Here is a 14492-nt window from a genome sequence, read left to right as displayed (position 1 = left end):
AGCATCTCTGCCTGGGACATCAAGATGCCAAGTTCGTGCTCAAGGCATTGCTTCTATTCCCAAAGAAGGCTGCCACCTAACCTGCTGCTTGGCTAGGGTGCCCACCAGCATCGTTGCCAGAGCCCTCAAGCCTCTCATCCTAAATACGAGGTATTTAATGACTTCCGTGCAGGGAAATCTGCTGGAAGTGAGATCTCAGCCTTGTGTCAACTCAGCTACAGGGACTGCTGCCAGTGGGCTTTTGGTTCCTACTTTCCAAGGAGAGTGTCTGGAGACAGAGCTGCTGTATTTGAGGAGCACCTCCCTCACATCAACCAACTTGTGGCAGGGATGCAGGTGGTGGCTGTAGGTGACATGAGGCTTCTGGTTCCCACTAGTTTTTGGCAGTTCCTGCCTGGCTGCTGCATTACAGCCTCTCTGGATCCTAGCCACCAGCAACTTCCCCAACCCTCTCCAGAGGATCCCAGGAAATAATTTTTGCTGATTGTAGCCTCCAAATAATTTTTTTCCTCCATCCCAGTGGCCTGGGTCAGATTCTTCAGGCTTAACCCTGAACCTTGTGCTGGGTAGACACCCCCTTCATCCATCTGCATCCATGCACACACTCCCCTGCATTCCAAAGTTGCCTCCAGAATTGACTTCCACTTAGTGTGGATATTTAGCTCCTGTTCAGTTTTGCAAGTAATTCCTGAGTGCAGCCTCAGTGATTACACCAAGTAAGAATCAAGTCCTAACTTCGGATAACTTTGGGTAATCCTAACTTATCCTTCCTGTTACCAAAACATTCAGTTTCTTGGCTGGAGGAGCTCCTGTTCCTCCCCATTTCTGACAGGACCAGGACATCCAATCTCCCAGTGATTCACTGCGAGACACCTGCGGGTGCTGTGGCCATACCTGCAATGTCAGACTCCTCTTTTTTAAGGGTAGGGTAATTACAGCCCTATGCAGGATTTTTAGGAAGGCTGGGAAAACCAGTTTGGTCATCCCTGTCCCCAAGGACACATCCTCATAATTGCCTGCGAGCAGCAGAGGAGGAGGGACTCGGACAGGTCCAGGGTGGGTTGCTGGAGTGTCCATTGTGCAAATCCCTCAGCATTCCCTATGCACCCCTGCTGTTCCTGGGGTGGCATGTAATGCCCAACTGGTATGGAAAAATGAGTTCAGTGTCTATTCTGGGGGCACTGGCAGGAGTTTAGGGGTCTGAGGGGAAAAGGACAGGTCAGCTCCTGGATGTGTCACCTCAGGGCAGCCCAGCCAGCTGCGTAGTGGGGAGCAGGACCACTAACGCTTGCCCCAGAACAGGTTCTTTAATAAAGCATTTTAGCACATAGTGAGTCATTAATTACACGCAATCCTACAATGCTAATAGTAGTAATATTAATAAAAAAAAATTTTACTGCATTCCATACCATGTGTCAGCCCTTGCAGGCATCATGCCCCTCCTCCTATCCTGCCTTGCCCAAAGAGCTGCTGCTGAGCTCTTGCTTCTTGTTATGCTTCATCCTAGCTGCCCAGAAACACCTGGGACATTGGAAGAATGTTCCCTGTACTCTGTCCCTAGAAATCTGGGACTTCCCGGCTCAGGTAAAGCCATTCCCAGGTGGGTTTTCAACAATGGTGAGCATCCCCAAACTCTGTGTACCAGCACCTCCTCAGCGTGATGTTTTGGGAGCTCCAGCTTTCCTAACAGGCACAGACAGATAGCAATGTAGCATCAATGCACCCCTGGGAAAATCCCACTCTGCCACAGTTACAGAGGGACCACTGTGAGCATGTGGACCCACGTCCTCAGTGCTGGGAGCAACACCCAAGGATCTCCAGCCGTCAGCACACCACAGTGGTGACACCCTCCTGCACACAGCTCAAAGCACACAAGTGCAGCACTGCACGCACACCTGTGTACACACATCCCTGCTCCCTCAGCTCTGGCCTCAGGAATGCTGCCGGCATCACATGCAGCTGCCAGGACAGGGCTGCGGTCGATGCGGCTGCCGAGCAGGTTTAGCGGTCACATTGATCCTAACTTGTGCTGTGTCCATTTAACCCCAGCACCAGCTTGTTCCCTCCTGGGGTCTTCCCAAAAACACTGCTGTGGAAGTGCTCCACTCCCCTGGCAGGTGTGGAGAGCTGAATTTGCATCAAAAACCTTGGCACAACCCTGTAGCTTGGTATCACCTGCAGGTATCTGCAGGCAAAGACAGCTCCTGTTCAGAGCTCCCCCCTCCAAGACTTTTGCATCCATCCCCTAAGTCTCTTTGGCAACCCCATGGCCATGGCTGGGGTTTTCTTACCAAGTACCCCAAAACCTCCTCCCAGTGATAACACCTGCATGTGGCACTTCTCACTGTGGCAGCTTCATCCAGATTTGATGGAGTTTCTTGCTTCTGCAGAGTCAGGGCTCTGTCCCACTTCAAAAAATCTGCATTTCATTGTAGGATTAAATAGTTCCTCCCTTTGGTTTCTGCAATATTTTGAAGTGTTTTAAATTCTCAAGTATTAACACATGACAGAGTCATTTGTAACTCCCAAAAATAACCTGGCACACAGGCTAATGACACACTCCCATAATGTTTGACATCTATCCCAGGTATGGCCATATCATAGAAACATGTAGCCACTTATGGATGCTAAATATGAGCAAAACCAGGGAGCACGGTGCCTGTGGAAAAGCAGGCTGCATAACTTTCTCAGTCTTGCCTGAGAAAGTGGCCTGAAAAATCATGAGGAATTAAAACAATCCTCAGAGACAGAAGACAGCCTCGCAGGTGCTGTTTGTCAGTTTCTTGTTTTCATGCAAGAGAAGGTCGAGGGGTGGTGTATCCCACTGAACAATGATGGTGATGGGTTAGTTCACTGACCTAAAGAGTTTTACCTTTCTGTACTTTTGTGTATCACTCTATAAAAGAAGATCTGAGGTAATAAACCTTAGAAGCTCTCCTGTTCAACTCACAAGAGAGTCTGTGTCATTCTTCTCGCCCTTCCCAATACAGCATCAGCCACTGAGCAATCTTCACAGTGGTCAGAGGTGGGGGACTTCATCAGGGCAAAAGGGTAGGTTAAAGTAGATGTTTGTAGTTTTAACTTCAAAACATTGACATTTTAAACAAAACCTCATGGGCTTCACCCAAGGGTTCAGGCAGACACTCAGCACATTCCTGGCAGCCAAAAAAATAAGGTCCAAGGAGAGCTGGATCCCAGACACTGCTTTTGGGATGGGTTCAAGGAGATTCCCAAGTCCATCCTGGGGCTTAGGGACAACCCAGGCAAAACAATGGTGCAGCGATTAAAACGAGCCTCAATCATCACTCTTTTCTTGGATTGTTGATTGTTAATGTTAAGCCTCACCTGGTTCATTAAGGCTCAGCCGTTTGCATTGAGACATAGAAATTACTTGGTATCCCCCCTCACAAGCAAAAGCAGCAGCTTCAGAGCTTTACAAGGGCAATGCTGAGGATCACAGGACGGTACAAGAGCCACTGCCCTCCTGGGTGGGTTAAATGCTGGGATGGTGTGTTAGACATCCTGTCTGATGAAAAAAAAAAAAAATCAAAATCAAAGCTTAATCAATCCATACATATATGTCAGGGACAGAAAGGAAGAGACTGATTTGACTGTCCAAAGTCAGTCTCTGACACTTTTAGCTCAAAACTAGTGATCTCAGTTATACAAAGAGAACTAATGGGAAGTTGATACGCTTTGAAATGTACCAGCAGTTTTGCCTTCTCTTAAATTACCAATTTGCCTTTTGCATAGATTGTTTTGTGTACCTTGTTTTTATTCTCTGGTCACTTAGTTTGCTTTATGCAACAGGCAAGAGAGCTAATTTACCTTCTTTCCTTTCTGTTGCCAGGTTGGCTTTATACGTAGCAACAAGGAGGAGAAAGCCTTTTCTTTTTTTCACTGGTAGCGAAAAATAACCTTCAATCTCTAAAAATCACATTGGAGACACTGAAGGAAAGGAAAAGCTCTGCCCCCTTTTTTCTTACACTCTTGTCGTGTTTTATCAGTGATGAGTTGGTGTGCCTTGCCTGGCCCAGGAAAGCACCCCTTAGCAATCTCCCTGCAGTAGAATAGCACTCTGTTTCCCAACCACAACAGAAAAAAATTCAGTCTTCAGGGCAGCTCTTGAGACAAGAGGGAGTGGACAGAGCCAGGAACATGCAAATGTGAGTTTTATTTATTTATGGCTTAAACCTCTGAGTGCCAAATCACCTAGCAATGTGAGTGCCCTCCCCGCCTTTCATCCAAACCCAACTTGCATATTGCTGAGCAAACATCAGCAGAGGTGATGGTGGTGGTGATGATGATGATGACAACTTGATTAATTGAAATCTTCAAGCACACCTGACTCAGATTTAACAGCTCTGGCCTTTTTTATTCTTTGGTCTGGCCCTCCCATTCCAATGACTCTCCAAGACAGGATGTATCCTCATTCACCTGAAGGGGAACAGATGCAAGTAGAGGGTTTTGCTGGAATGCAAATTCAGGAATTCATGAAGACCATTCAGGATATTCCCTCTCAGTTCTCCATTTTGCATTTGCTTCTCATAGAAACAGAGATTAAGCAACAGTGTTGACGGTCCCTGCCACATCCCTCCTAGTTTGTGATTTTCAGCTCACAAGGGCTGCCTTACCTCCAGATGCAGGTGTTTCAGAGTTGTTTTGTGGAATTTGGCATCTCAGCTAGGTGGAGGAGAAAGACCAATGTCTTCCACCACAGGGAGGAAGATAGTGAGGCACTCTGAACCATATTACTACCCACTCAAGGCTCCACCTAAGATGATGCTACCAAAAATCAGCTTCAAAGTTCTGCCACTCTAGGAGCACCTTGTAAAAGACTTATCCTGTGAGCATTGAATCCTCCTTTTGCACTGAGATGAGTCCCCAGCATGGTGTGCTTTTGGTCTGGAAGGGAGAAGCACTCTGGCTTTGGTCTGGGATGAAGCCCTCTTTCCTGGCCCCTAAAGCCCCTGCAAGGCTGCTCTGTGAGCCAGAGCTGTCATCTGCTTAGGTCAGAGGTATCTTCTTCCCCAGCAGTGAAAATACCCATGAGGTCTACATGAAGGTTCTTCCACCAAAATAAAAACCAAGCATCAGCTTTGGGGAATCTTGGCAAATCTTTGCTGACCTTTAGCCTTGTTTGACCTCAAAAACTAGGAGTTACCTGTCCTGCTTAGAAACCAGGGAGAGACATGCCCCAAGATGAATCAGGGGAACAAAGAGTAAGGCCAGATGCTTCCTGGAGGTGCTGACAACTGCATAGAGAGCTGAGGGCTTTGTGCTATCTGACATTCAGGTGAATCCAAAAGTCCCAAAACCCAGGGCTGACAGACATGCCTCCCAGCTGAATGTTCTCGCTCCTATACGTCATCCTGTCCTGCTGTGTGTTACCAAGCTATGGGCAAAAGACTTCCTTGCCTCATGGGAGATGAGCCTTTGTCCTGAAACAGGCTGGTTATTGTACCCAAGTTTTATGCTGGAGATGAATGATTCTGCTGTCGTTTGGGGTTTCCTTTGCTTCCCCTCCACCTGGTGTGGGAGAAAACACAAAGAGACAGATCCCACAGGAAGCAGGTCTTGCAGTCTGTGTAAGGACAGCAGCAACATCCAGGGAAGAAAGTATGAGCATGGGACAATTTGAAGTCACTGGGCAGATGGCAATTTCCCTTTGGTTTGTCTTTACACAGTTTGTGGAGTTGTACCCAAGACTCATGGAGCTTTTAATGAAAGGAATGGAGAAAAAAGGAAAACAATTTTCAGATGATCATAGCTACAAGGTCTCTGTGTCCATGGGAGGAATAGCTGTGCAAGCTAAGAAGTCTTCTGCAACAAAAAATACACCACAGAAAAGGTTATAGTACAGCCTGCAAAGTTATGAGGGGCAGAGTGTGACTGGATAGAAAAGGACCATTTATCATATTCTCCACTGTGAGGATGAGGGCATCAAAAAAGCTATCAGGTGGCAGGATCAAAACAAGCCCCAAGGAAATAATTCTGCACCCAAACAGGTCATTTGATTCGTCAGCTGCTTGGCACAGGATGTTGCAAATACTTAAAATTTATCTGCCTTCAAAAATAACTATACAAATTAATGGGAGAAAAATTTAGTGGCTATTATCTATAAGGACACTTCTGGCTCAGGGAGTCTGAGTCATAAAAAAATGTTGGAGGTTGAGGAAATATTCTGGGGAAGCATCACTTGTCCTTACACCCTTCCAAGGGTGGACTTGCAGGAAGAGAAGATAGGTCCTTGTGAGCTATTTCTAGATTCCAGAATAGAGAAGCACCCATCACTGAAGCTTGGCATTGGCCATGACAAGCTTGCTATCTACCTGTGTGAGCGTGCCCCAAGATATCAATGCTGCGCTGTGCAAAGCACCTCCTGGAGGTTTGAGGGGGCAGGACATGTGGCCCCCAACAGGTGGGAACAGAAGATAGTGCCTATCAGGATCTGTGCAAGCAAGTCCCTGGAGATAAGGCAGTGTCTGGGGAATCACTTAGTGCAGTGCCTTGATAGGGCAGCAGCTGCTGGCTCTCAAGCCAAGAAACCAAGCCTGAAGGTCATGAGATAAAGTGAAGGCAGAGGGAAACCATGACCTGGCAGTAAGAATTTACAAATTTCCTTTTTCATTCCTGTGACATAGGAAAATGAGATAACAAGGGAAAATATTCAAAGCAATACATACCTCAGGCAGGCACAGCTCATTCCAGCTGACCCAGACCCAGCTGCAAGATCAGGCTCTGAGAGCTTGTGCAATATCTTTCACGGTCAAGATGCCCTGAGAGCTGTATAAGGAATATTCTGGCAGGAGCAGAATTCAATGTCATCCCTACAGTTAGGAGCACTTTTCAATCTTCTGGGCTGTTCTTACAGCTGTGTCTATATAAGAGGTAAGTTCACTGCCCCCAAAACAGCCTCAAGTCTTCAAGCCTTCAATTACCCCCATATTAGTACTTTCCATTAGATGTCTGTACACTGTATCAAGGGCTCTCCAAAGCACTGTCATCCTTCTCTCTCTCTCTGTGCAAAGTATCTCTGGTGCAGCCAGAGTCAGTGCTGACAGAGAGCCTCAAAGTCTTGGGTCTCGCACAGCAGCCACCTCCAATGTTAATAAAATATTACTCAAATGGCCCCATTGCCAAACCGATGACCACAAAACACAGGAAAGGATGGGATGCCATCCAGAGGGACCTGGACAAGCTAGAGGAATGGGTCTATGGGAACAACATAAAGTTCAAGGCCATGTGCAAGGTGCTGCACCTGGGTGAGAGCAGCCCCCGGTATCAGCACAGGCTGGGCATGAACAGACCCAGAGCAGCCCTGCCCAGAAGGACCTGGGGGTGCCGGTGGGTGAGAGGCTGGACATGGCCCAGCCATGGCACTCACAGCCCAGAGAGCCAAACGTGTCCTGGGCTGCATCCAGAGCCCCGTGGGCAGCAGGGGAGGGAGGGGATTCTGCCCCTCTGCTCTGCTCTGCTGAGACCCAGCTGGAGCATCCAGAGCTGGGGTCCGTGGTATAAAAAAAGTCTGTGGTATAAAAAAAGACCTCTGTGCTGGTTTAGAGTACAGTGGCTGGGGTAGAGTTAATTTTCTTCACAGTTGGTTTTCTTCACAGTTATGGGACTGTGTTTTGAGTTTGTGCTGAACACAGTGTTGAGAACATAGACATGTTTTTATTATTGCTGAGCAGCAACAAAGAGCCAAAGCCTTTTCTGCTTCTCATATCACCACACTGGCAAGAAGACTGGGAGTGCAGAGGAGGCTGGGAGTAGATACAATCAAGACAGGTGACCCCAGCTGACCAAAGGGGTATTCCAGACCCAGATATGAAATCATGCTCAGTATATAGAGTGCAGGGAAGAAGGAGGTAGGGAGAGATTTGGAGTGATGGTATTTGTCCTTCCAAGTAACCACTATGTGTAATGGAACCCTGCTCTCCTGAAGATGGCTGAACACCTGCCTGCCCATAGGAAGCAGTGGATTAATTACTCATTTTGCTTTGCTTGAGTGTGTGGCTTTTGCTTTTCCTATTAAACTGTCATTAACTCAAGCCACAAATTTTCTCACTTTTACTGTTCCAGTTCTCTGCCCAATCCCACCAGAGAGAGTGGCTGCCTGGGGCTTGGCTGCTGGTGGGGATTAAACCACTGCAACCTGTCAGAGACGAGGTGGATGCCCCATCCCTAGAAACATCAAGACCAGGCTGGACAAGCCTCTAAGCAACCTGCTCTAGTTGAAGGTTCCCTGCTCACTGCTGGGGATTGGAACCATATGGCATTTAAAAGTCCCTCCCAATTCAAGCCATTCTGATTCCATGATTCAGTAAGTGAGAATCCTCTTGTTGTCTCCTGCTTGACAAGGTTTTGGAAATACCTCCATGGATAGGAACAGCTAGAGCTTCAAGAGCTCCAGATAATTTCTGAGAGCCCCAGGTAAAATATTAACTCAAATGGCTTTTATTATTTATTAATCATGCAAATATGAGGAGTAACAGCAGGGTAAGTTGATTGTGCTCTGCTGTCAGAACTTTTGACAGCTTTTGCACGTTTCCAAACAGCAAGCAGGTGTGAAAGAAGCATATATGTATATATATTTCATCTATATGTGAAAGTCAGTATGTGGGTGACTGTAAACAAAAAGGAGGTTAGGACATTAGAGTCAATGGGACAATATTTTCACATGTATGAAAAAACTCAACAGAAAAATATTCTATGACATTGAAAATTCCTCTGGAAGAGACAGTGTTATACTGTTATAGGACAAGTTAGGTACACTGTTTGCAAACCCTCCCTTCTAATTTCTTTTGCTCATAAGTGTTCAAGTAAATGAAAATATGTCTCACTCTAGGGAAAAACTCTGCATTTCTGAAGCTGAGCACGTGTTCTGATGCTTAGGAAAGGATCAGAGTGTCCTGGCAGTGCTCACCACTGCTGCACTTAAAGAAAAAAAAAAGAGATAAATATATTAAAAATGGATGCTGAGGGAAAAACATGCTCAAGGTAGAGAAAGGCTTTTATCTAAGTTTTGTGGCCTTTGTGGAATGTTGGCTGCTTGTTTGCAGAGAGAAAAATTCACTCCCCTGAAAGTCCTTACTGATTCCTCTGGTTCCCATCTTGCAGTCCCTTCTCTGTACATTCTTCCGAAGGAGAGAGAGGTTTTCAGGCTTCCACCCTACAGGGTTTTTCTGCTCTTACCCCACTCTCATACCAAAGGGGCAGCATGAAGAAAGAAATAGCTAAAACTTGACCTTTTTTGGTTCTTTTTGACCACTGGCAAGTATGTTGACAGTTTTTTATCTTCCCCAGGGCAAAAGCAAAGAAAGGGTCTTTTGATTATCTTGGAGATAAGGAGATGCTGACCCACAGGACCAGACTACAGCTAGCTCATCCAGCTCAAAGTCTCCCCTGCAGCACCAGTGAATGTGTCAAAGACAAGAAATAAATCATATTAATTTAAAGCACTGTGCTGTCCACTGAGGGTCCAGATGCAAAGGCTTAGCTTTTATACTCCCTCCCTCCTACTCTTCTAGATCCTTGAAATGTCCACACATAGGAAAAACAAACCCATTTGATTTACAAACCACAGCTTATTGTTTGGGACAGCATCAGAGACTTCTCCATCTTTAAAATTGGAATTCTGCAGAACGGACTGGCCCTGATGTGCATCAAGACACAAACATGGCTGTTGGTTCTTTTTGCACCCTTCCTGCCCTTGAATTGACAGCTAAAGATTAGAAGAGGGGAAGAACCCATCCTATAGTCCAGGTAGAAGATCTGAGATGTGCTAGATGGGACGAGGAAATGGGATGTGCCAAACCTACCATGGATTGAGAGCTTCAGGTTGGTGCAGCCAATGGGTTTCCTGCAGGATGGAGAAGCATAGGGTTAATTAATGGAAATCTCATAGCAGGTAAACAAGTCTGGAGAAGATTTATCTGACCCTGCAGACAGCTGTAGATGGGGATTGAGATGTTGGCACAACAAAGCATTAAGGGACAGCACCTGCAGGGCACAGCCATGCTCTGCTCTGTCTATGTGCCCAAGGGACCCTTTTGCAGGTCTGAGCCCTTCAGCCTCAGTCTCAAAAACAAGTCAGGAATATAACTGTGGTTGCCCCAAGGTCTGCAGCAGGGTGCTGACAGAAATGGGGTAACCAGCAAGGGGTTGTTGGAGGGGACAGGAATGCAGATCAGCTGGTGGAGCCAAGAGGAAGACAATCAAACCCCTGAACAGTCCCTGCAGGCTCCAATCCCTCTCTTCTCCAAGAGGGTGTGTGAGCACTGCTCTCCAACATGGACATTGCTGCAGGGTTTCAGTCTTGTGAGCTCAGTGGTTTTCTATTTGTTTTTTAAGACCCCATAGAAGTTTTTTCCAAATTTCCATGGGACAGCAAGCCCCAGGATGGAGATGACAGCATCACTCAGCACGCTCAGGCCTGGCAGGAAGGCTTCTCCAGACTTGTTCACCTGTCTGGGAAACTCACATTAATTACCCTCCCAATGATTCAGGCTTCTGCAGGAAAGTTCAGACTCCTCCTTTCTACATAGGAGTGCACAGAACAGTTTTCAAGACTGGGGCAAGCATGTTCCCAATTCTGCTTCACACCCACCACAGAGCAGTTTCCAGAGCTCACAACCTATCAGTGCACACAGCAAAGTGAGACATTGTATGTGCCACACAAGCCCTGCAAGCAGCTTTTCAGAGGAACATCTCTGCGTTAAGGAAGCCGGAGGTGGAGATGCTAAGGGAGGATCCCCTGCACCTTAACCCTCTCTGAACCTTTTCACCCAAGAGATTCTGTCTGCTATTCAGCCACTCAAGCCTGCTGGCTATGCCTTGGGCTTGGTGCTTATGCTGCAGTTTGGTTTTCTTCCTCTGGATCTGTCCATATTTATTGTGGGAAGGGTCATGAAAAGGCCAAATTCAGCCTCAGCAAAGCAAGGTCCAATTCAACTTGCTTGACCCTCCCTGTTTCCTAATGGAAAGTCTTCCTGTGGTCAGTTTCCAAGGCCTTGGGCAGGACCTGAGCTGTGCATCTTTTCGTCTTGCTGGACCTGCATTTTCGTTACTGGCAGAAGGTGAGAGCATTGCTGCTGGAGACCAGACCATGGAGACCACCCAAAAGTATGGCAATGAGTGAGGGCATTGCAAGCTCAGCGGATAGCAGCTGATACTGTGCCATTCATCACAGAACACAGTGCTGGTGTCCCCAAGCCAGGAATTATGTGAGACCAGAGAGCTTCCTCCTCTCCCTCACTCACCTTCTGCAGCATGCTCTGTCCTCACCATGGCTTCTGCAGAAAGACAAGGAGCTGCCTGCTCTGAGGGTAAAAGCAGGGTCTGGTGCATCCACCAGGCAGCTGCTCTGTGCATTCCAGCTCCTTCCTTCTGCTACCAATGCCTGCCTAACAGAGATATCTCATTCTCGAGAGTGGGGATAAATGTTAGTCCCTCCTTGATGGTCACCCACTCTCAAGGGGTGGACAGTCCCACAGAGCTGACCCTGCAGGCAAGGTGAAGGTGAAATGCTGGGGATATTGGCTTAGTGTCTCTCCGGGAGCAGTCCCCATGCTACCTTGTCCCAGTGATGCTGGCATCCATGCCATCTCAGCCACACCAGAATGCTGGAGACAGGGATGTCTTGTGCAGCAAGAAGAACCTAAAATTCCACCTCCCAACACAAGAACTATTCTTGGGACTGAACAATATGGATATCCCAGTCACAACCCCATCAATAAAGAATTATGTTCCACAGATTGCTGCTTTGGAGGAATTAACAGTCATTTCAGGGTTCAATAGAATCCTGATGGGTCCCTTCCAATTCAGCATTTTCTATGATTCTGTGAGATTGTGAATCTCTGAAGACCACTGCACATATCACCATCCCTGTGGGCAGCTGGAGGACTGTGCCCATAGCTGGCAGCTTGAAAAGGCTCATCAGATACTATGCACACTGACCCCAGAATGGAAGGTGTAAGGTGACCTGAACAGCCAGGTACACAAACTCTTGGAAATTCAAGCCACTGCCTGGCAGGCATAAGGTCACAGTCATCACACTCCTCAGGCCCTAGAATCACAGCTGAAATAGAATTGAAATGCACTTATAATTTATTCAGCAGCTGAATGAGAGCAGCAGGCATTGTGATGGCACTCTTTTATCAAGCCCTTGTGATGGACTTCATCCATTTTAAAAGAGCAAACTGGAGTCGAAAGGGGAAAAAAAAAAAAAGAAAAGCCAACTTTATTCAAATTAAAGCAAGCAGAAAAAAGGCTGAATCAAAATAGGGAAAAAGAAAAAAGCTCCACTAAAGATCTGTTTTTCTCATTTTTCTTCTTTGCTCTGAATCTTCCAAACTTCACATTACTCTGCTGCTGGCTACTTGATGTAGGAGGCTCCTGTTAACCCAGATGCTGCTGACTGATGCTCAAAAGCATCTTTTCATCCCTGTGATGAGTTCTGCCTGAGAATCAGCTTGGCCATTTTCAGGTGAAAGAGAGCCAGAACGAAAATTGCAGACAGACTTTTATTCTTAAAGATTGACATGTACTTCCCTTGAGTGCTCTGATGCTCTGCTCTTCAGATAAAGGAACCTATATAGGTGTCAATGTGAAGGTGAGGGCACTTGTGTGACTGGTTTTGGTGTTGGTTTTTGTTGTTTTTGTGGTTGTGGTGGTTTCTCACCACCACAGTGGTGGGTTGTTTTGGGTTTTTTTGGCAGAAGGGTTTTTTTTTGGTTGGTTGATTGGTTGGTTGGTTGGCTTTTTGGTTTGTTTTTTTTTGTTTGGTTGATTGGTTGGTTGGTTTGGTTTTTTTGGATGTGAGACTCACCCCGTGCAGTAATACTCCATTGTTCACTTGGGCAACCGACCAGAAAATCACACTTTGATTTTCCTCACTAAAAGCTCATGGAGTTTTATGGGAAAATCTTTCCTTGGCATCAGGGCATTTGTGTCGGGGCTGAGATACATCATGATGGTGCTTGTCAGTTGTATGGTCTGGGATGGAGGTATCTAGTGTAAATAAAAGAAGTAACTCCAGATTCCTCTGTTACTGCCTGTCCAGGGCAGCAAAACCAGCCTGCAAACCCCAGCTGCTGTTTTCCCTCATCCCATGGGCAATGTGTGCTGCTGCTGTGGGAATTATGGGCTGCCAACACTTCTGTGGTCTCAGCTGTCCATCTGCACCCAGACAGGGCAATGGCACTCCAAGAAAGCGACAGAGGAAGCAATCCTGGCCCCACTCTCTGTCTTCCATACCCCTACAGTGGTCTCGCCAAGAAAAAACAGTAAAATTTGGGCAGTGGGGAGGCCTATGAGCTCTCTAACAGGAAGAGGAATTCAGTCCAGAGCTGAACCACATTGACCTAGGAGAACACAAATTTCTGCTTTGGGCAGAATGAAAGACAAATACTACAGAACTGGTCGGACAAATAGGCTGTTTAGAACCAACTTTGGGGCAGGACAGTGATGAGGTGTTCTCATCACCTCCAGGTGCCCTGCTCTGTTTCAGTATAGCCCAAGGAATAGCTGCTTGTTCTTTGAGCTACAAAGGGCTCCTGGTGGGGTAGCTATAAGCTAAGCAGAACTCTTTTCCCCTGCCTGATCTTCTTCATCACTTCACCATCTGGCTTGCTGGGTGTAAGAAGGTATTGAAGTCCAGCCCAGAGTTCCCAGGATCCCTGTTGATGTTTCACCAAAGCACAGGAGTGGGAAGGAGGCAGAAGGAGAGGAAATGGTGTTGATGGTGTTGATGGTATTGATGGTATTGTCTTTTATCCCAGGTGAATCCAGTTCCCCTGCAGAGGAGCAGGTATGTTATCCTTTGTGCCACTCAGGAAAGAAATTAGATAAAGCAGTGGAAAGCATCACATGAGAGGATTCTGTCCTAAGAATGGAGTCACACAGGCACTCCCACATCTTCCCACCTCTTGTCCTCTCTCTCTGACAGCTCATGGAGCAGTAACCCTCTAATGTGACACCAAGACAGGTTTGCATTTTCAAAGCTTCTGCTGTTGCTAAGCAAAGGAGTTCTCAGTTTGTTATTCTTTGTAAACGCAGCTCACAGGAAGAATGAAATAAATGAGGAAGAGAGATATTAAAAACAGCTGATAAGAACAAAGCTGAAAGGACTTAGAAGTTTTCAAGTCAGATTTAGCCCCTATTGCACTGGTGGCACCTTGAGGTCCAGTTTACAGTGACAAGTTCTGCTGCTAGGGACTGGATTAATGGTATGGTATGTATAGCCTCCTCCTCTCCCAGTGAGACTTGCCCTTCCTGGAGCCCCATGTTCTCACATCAAACTCTATTTCTTGTTCTTTGAGCCCAAAGAACAAACTGATTCATTCAGATGAAAATAAAGGAAATTAGAAGAAGGCACAATACTGTTTGTGGCAGAGCACACCCCAAGTAAAGCCCTGCTTGCAAGTAAGCAGTGACCATCCATGGGAGAGCAGCTGAAAGAGGAGAAGAAGAAGGCTTCATCCTTTCATCAT

Source organism: Pseudopodoces humilis, chromosome 4 (genome assembly GCF_049639895.1).
Source record: "Pseudopodoces humilis isolate 2021_Gansu_Grassland_sample_001 chromosome 4, ASM4963989v1, whole genome shotgun sequence".
Taxonomy (NCBI): domain Eukaryota; kingdom Metazoa; phylum Chordata; class Aves; order Passeriformes; family Paridae; genus Pseudopodoces; species Pseudopodoces humilis.
Note: the sequence above shows the minus strand (reverse complement) of the source record.